Raw genomic sequence first — 6161 nt, 5'->3', positions numbered from 1 at the left:
TGCAGAGCTCTCAGTGTTATGTATTCCAGATGTCCATACCATATTTCTTTGTAAATTTTCTCAGATTTTTTTTGTTTTGTTTTGGTTTTGTATCCTTGCAATTTACATTACCAGCCTTTGGAACTAAAACAGTCTTTATCCAATTAAGTACCAAATGTTTCTTATAATAATATAGTAAATAATTAGCTTTGTTTTATAATTATTTAACTGTGTTTTTTAACAAAAATATTATAATTGATCAAAAAATACTATTTACATAACTATATACAATTCTTTTTATTATTATTAAATTATAACTGAAATAATTGACTGCATTTATGAATGCAATGGTTTATTTGTATGATCAATGTTAAATTAATCCTTCCTACATTAACGTTTCAGAACTGCAGCATCTTAACCATCTGTGGCATATAAAATAGTCTGAGCCCCAGTACTTAAGGAAATCATTGCTTTTTTAAGGAGTGGAAGCACAAAATAATCAGTTCTGTCACACTGTGCCAAATGGTTGGTGGTTTTAAAGTATGGTCACAGTCCACAAACTGCTTAAGTGAGACCACAATATTTACTCAAGGAGCCAAAAGTCCCTGTTGGCCCTTAAAGACCTTCATCATCTCCAGGTCAAACTTGGATACGGGCCAGAGCATCAAATGGGAACTGGCTTTACTCAAACACTAGAACAAAAATTAGTACTGTTTTTATAGTGTAAGAGATAACACTGTACGCAAACACATCAAAATGTGTGTGTAGCTCTTCAAAATAAACTAGTTTTTGAAGAAAAGTAAAATAACCATATATTGTAGTTTAGTTAGATTCTAGAGACAGATACCATTGTTATCAAATGGCTTTACATACTTTTTGTATTTTATGCAGTTAATACATATAGGTTCCCTCTCATTTACTTATAAAGAAACAAATTTACAGAATTAAATATATTGTGCTGCAATTATAAGAAAAATATAAATTTTTGAAGATGTAAAACAAATCAACAATTGACAATTGATCTGGTAATAATATTTCCAACAATCATATAACTTTAATTCTATTGAAATGCAAGAAATGTTTAATATTGGTAGAAAGTAGTAAAAACAATACAATGGGCAAAATGTGTCCTTCTTCAATCACCAATTGTGAAGCTGCACCATAAGATGTTTCTTGTGCAATGCCACCCCCTGCTCCTGTGCAACCAGTTGTCGGTGAGGCAAAAGAAGCAGTTTCATACATTTACCCCAAAGAAAAGAGATTATACATGATATTTAAATATATTGTTATAAACTGCATACATAAAGTCCAAATTAAACTTAAAAGGATTGGATAGATCATGAAGTTTTAAACAACTTACCAATTTACTTCTATGATCAATTTTGCTTAGTTTTGATATCCTTTTTAAAAAAACAATCCTATGTAAGTTCAGGAGTGTGCACGTGTTATACATAGTTACAAACACTGCTACAATAGACTGCTAAAGACACGTGCACACTTATCAGCCTACCTGGATTTACTCTTTAACAAAGGATACCAAGAAAACAAAGCAAACTTGATAATAGAAGTTAAATGGAAAGTTGTTTAAAATTACTGGCTCTATCTGGATCATGAACTTTTAATTTTGACTGTACTGTCCCATTAACAGACAGGTGTTGAGGTCCTGGGCTGGCTGCATCATATAAAACATGTTGGCATGAGAAGAGATTAGAATAAAGAAGTAACCTTAGTTAGTAAGCTAGATCGAGTGGGCCATTGGGCTAGAATAAAAAGATGCTTGTGGGGTTGCCAAGGAACCTCATTGTAAATATAATGTCATGTTTTAAATTAATTAATCCTCATTTCAATAATATTTAATGAATTTAATGAATTAATTAATTAACTAATTAATCATTAGCATTTATAGTTGCCCTGTCCATGAAATCTTGCACATGAAACAAGAACCTATTGCTAAGTGGTTAAAGCGATTACAACAGCAACAGCTTTAGAAACATACTTGAAGCACGGTTAATGTAAATGTCTGTAAGTGTAGAATATCTATATCTCTGTTTAGTTATATAGAAACGTAATGTTACTACTGTAGATACAAGAGGCGTCTCAGAAATCCCAGACGAGGCGCTTCCTGTGGGCGGTTTGAGGGCCTCATCAGAATGTTTCACCTAAACCTTAGCTCAGAAAACAGAATTCATAAAGCTCTCAAAACTGATGATGTTGTCTCATATTTCCTTTTTTAAGATTTCTTCTGTGCATATATCAGGGTGGACTGTTTTATTCTGGAGCATTTTTCCTATTTTCATTTGTTTGTTTTGTAAGGCTTTTATTTTTATTTTTTTATGATGCTGATATCATTCGCAGTGGAACTTGTTCTATGTATGGAGAGGTGAACAGTTATGAGATAGATGCTGCCGGGCCCCGTACAAATCTTTATGAATTCCCAGTTGTGATGTTGCAGAGAGTTTTTATACCATAAGATATTAGTTTTATAAATGGGTTTTATTCAATCTAGGCTATTGCGTCTTAAAGGACCATTAAATGCAGTATAATGGAACAATAAACAAGTGCATAATACAAAGACAATGCAATAGCTCTTACTCTGAATTTTAAATAAGCAGTAGATTTTCTGACAAATTTCAAAGTTTACTTCAATTTGCCAGCCCCTATATTATGTGACATCCATTAGCCAATCACAGACTCGTATAGGTATACACAGTGAACTCTTGCACAGTAGTAGCTGGTGCCTCAGAAACTGTGCATATAAAAAGACTGTGCACAACTTCATAATGTAAATCAATTGAAAAGTCTCTAACAACTGCATGTTCTGACTCATGAACTTTAGTGCCCCTTTAGTGACAATATTTAAAATCGATATAATTATGGAAGGATATAGTACTCTGAAGGGACATTTAATGCAAAATGAAAACTGCAAGAAACTGCATCATCATATGTAAGAATAATTTTGCAATGAATAATGAAATTATGAATTTTCTTTTCAATGATTTCCCTGTCCCCAGAACAAAAGTACCATTGGTAACCAATCACAACGCTGTATAGTTTACACATGTTCAGTAGAAGGAAAAGAAAGATATTCCCTTTTCTCTTTCATTAAGGTGGTTTAGCACTGATTCTGCTCAGTTTATAAATATATTTTTTTTATTTGGTTTTGTAAACAATTAAACCCAAATTAATCTCTAACCTAATTAAATTTAAATATATATTTATGTATACACTTTCATAGGCTTTGTTTATATGACACATTCATATCCTTAGCAAATCATATGTTCTTAGTCTCTAGCTGTTAAAATATACAAAATACTGCCTGTAAGTTATTGTACATATTGCTGATTTGTTTGTCCTGAAATAATATCCATGACAGCCATTTTGCTTGTCATGGGCACCAAGATCGATAATCCACATAGCTGTGAAGTGTGTCGGAAGTAAATACTAATGTACTAATGCATGAGAAAAAAAATAAAAAAAATCAATAGAAATTTGAGATTCATACATTCTGTGAGGAAATGGAACAAGTACAAGTTCCACGGGTATTTTACAGCAAAAGCAAATAAATAATGAATGTCTATTGCAATATTCTTATATTTGTATTTCTTATAATATTATGGGAGATTCAATATTAAGATAAATGTTCCTTTAAAGGGACTCTAAAATCAAAATTAAACTTTCATGATTCAGAAAGGGCATGCAGTTTTATGACACTTTTAAAGTTTGTTTTTTTATATGCACACTCTCTGAGGCACCCACTCTTACTGAGCATATACACAATACTAGTCTGTGATTTGCTGATGGCTGTCACATAATACAGGGGGCTGGCAAATTGGGAAAAAATAAATGTGTCTGAAAAAAATCTATTGTTTATCAAAAATTCAGAGTAAGTGCTATTACAGTGTCTTTTTATTATGCACTTATTAAGTATGCAAGTCTGCTATATTTAATAGTCCTTTAAAGGGACAGTCTAATGTAAAATTACCTGCTGGAGTGTATTAAATTGTTTACAAATATCTCCTTATATTTTGTCATTTTAAAATCTTGGACTCTACTACAAAATGTCAGTACAGAAGTAATGGCTACAGTAATGATATGTAAAAAAGATATTAGAACCAATTAACCTCCCAATGAGGGGGTGAGAGTTTTGTAAATAATGTTCCTGGAATTGTCATCTACTGCTTCTCTATGTATACTGTCCCTTTAAGATTACTAAACCCAATAATTTTCTATATATAAACCATAAAAAATAATAAGCAAGTATTTTTGTAACTATTGTTTGTTATATTTTTTTTAGGAAATCTAATACGTCTGTAAAAAAAAATTGCTTTCTAGTTATTAAATCCTGTAAACATTCACATAGCAGCAATGCACTCTATGTCCAGAGCTTTTTGATCCTTGATAAATCATTTAGACGTTTTACATTTCATAAATGTATTCAGATGAAAACCCTATTCAAATGATCCACACTGCTCATGTGTTTGTCCTTAATGTACAAAATTGAGCTGCTAATCTAATTGTAAATTTAGGACATCTCAATCCAAGCTTTGTCACATGACTTAAAATAAAAAAATAAATACTAATTGCCTTGCAACTTAAATCTAGTACAGCAGGAAGGTATCTCCTGCACTAGCTACTGGTAATATATTTGAGGGTTTTCCATTTTATAATGGCAGCATCACATAGAGAAGTAAAATCTTGGCCCAGCACATACACAGGTTAAATGGGTTAGCAAATTAGCTCTCTATGCAAAGTATTTTACCTAGGGTTGCCACCTCAGTCATGTTTTCCTGGACACTTATGAGTTACACATGCTGCAGGGTGTGCAGGGAGGAACATGTATTGTGTTTCTGGACAGCACTATTCATATTCCTCCCTGCACACCCTGCAGCATGTGTAACTTATAAGTGTTCTGTATTTTAAGGGACGGGTGGCAACCCTAATTTTACCCCATATTTGTGCCAAAAACTAAGAAATATTTGATTTAGTTCTTCTATTTCTTAAAGTTATACATTCCTTAAATAAGCTATTTAACTCAAAAATACGTTAGGTTCTGTCTAGTATAAATAAATCTTCTTTTAGGTCAATAAAAAAATTGTTAAACAATACAATGATTCAGACCCAAAAAGAAAATGAAAAAGTGTAATAAAAATGAAATTGTACATTGTACAACCTCACACCACTATATTCACTGTCCGTTAATAACAAGGAAACTGTATGTTCAATGTACGTATAGATCTTCTAACTTTCATGTGTCCGTAGTAATTAACCTCAAAACAAACACAAGGAAAAGTTCATAGTGTAAATTGCTAAAGTACTAATCAGAAACCAGTCTTGCAATGATACTCACACTTGTTAGAGCTTTAATAACTCCAAAATGTGCATTTAATGACATCCAAGCCAAGATATAAATATTAAAACTCTAAAAAGTGACAGTCACTCTGGGGTTTCTGTAAAACATAACCTTAAAGGGACAGTCAACACCAGAATTTTTGTTGTTTTAAAAGATAGATAATTCCTTTATTACCCATTCCCCAGTTTTGCATAACCAACACAGTTATAATAATATACTTTTTACCTCTGTGATTATCTTGTATCTAAACATTTTCTGACAGCCCCCTGATCACATGACATTTTATTTATTATCTTTTGACTTTCATTTTAGCCAATTAGTGCAGTGTCTGCCACAATCCACGGGCATGCTCACAATGTTATCTATAGGGATTACCTGAACTAGCTCCCCCCCGCTGTGAAAAACAAATACAAAAGCATGTGATTAGAGGCGGCCTTCAAGGGTTTAGAAATTATCATATGAGCCTTTCTAGGTCTAGCTTTCCACTAAGAATACCAAAAGAACAAAGCAAAAATGGTGATAAAAGTAAATTGGAAAGTTGTTTAAAATTGCATGCCCTATTTGAAACATGAAAGTTTATTTTGGACTTGACTGTCCCTTTAACTGTAAATGCTTTTCAGCTCATAATACAATTTTAGAAGTTAGTCCAGTCTACTTTCTATAAAAGCTGTTGACTTTTGTAATTGAAACAGTAAACTACATTGGATCACATCCTGTTCATCACATCACAAAGAGGGGTCGCGTGATACCTGTTACTGTTGCAAATACACGTCAACAGCTTTTATATAAATCATATTGCTATAACATGCTGGACTAGATTACGAGTGGAACG

The sequence above is a fragment of the Bombina bombina genome, chromosome 2, assembly GCF_027579735.1.
Source record: "Bombina bombina isolate aBomBom1 chromosome 2, aBomBom1.pri, whole genome shotgun sequence".
In the NCBI taxonomy this organism is placed as follows: domain Eukaryota; kingdom Metazoa; phylum Chordata; class Amphibia; order Anura; family Bombinatoridae; genus Bombina; species Bombina bombina.
Note: the sequence above shows the minus strand (reverse complement) of the source record.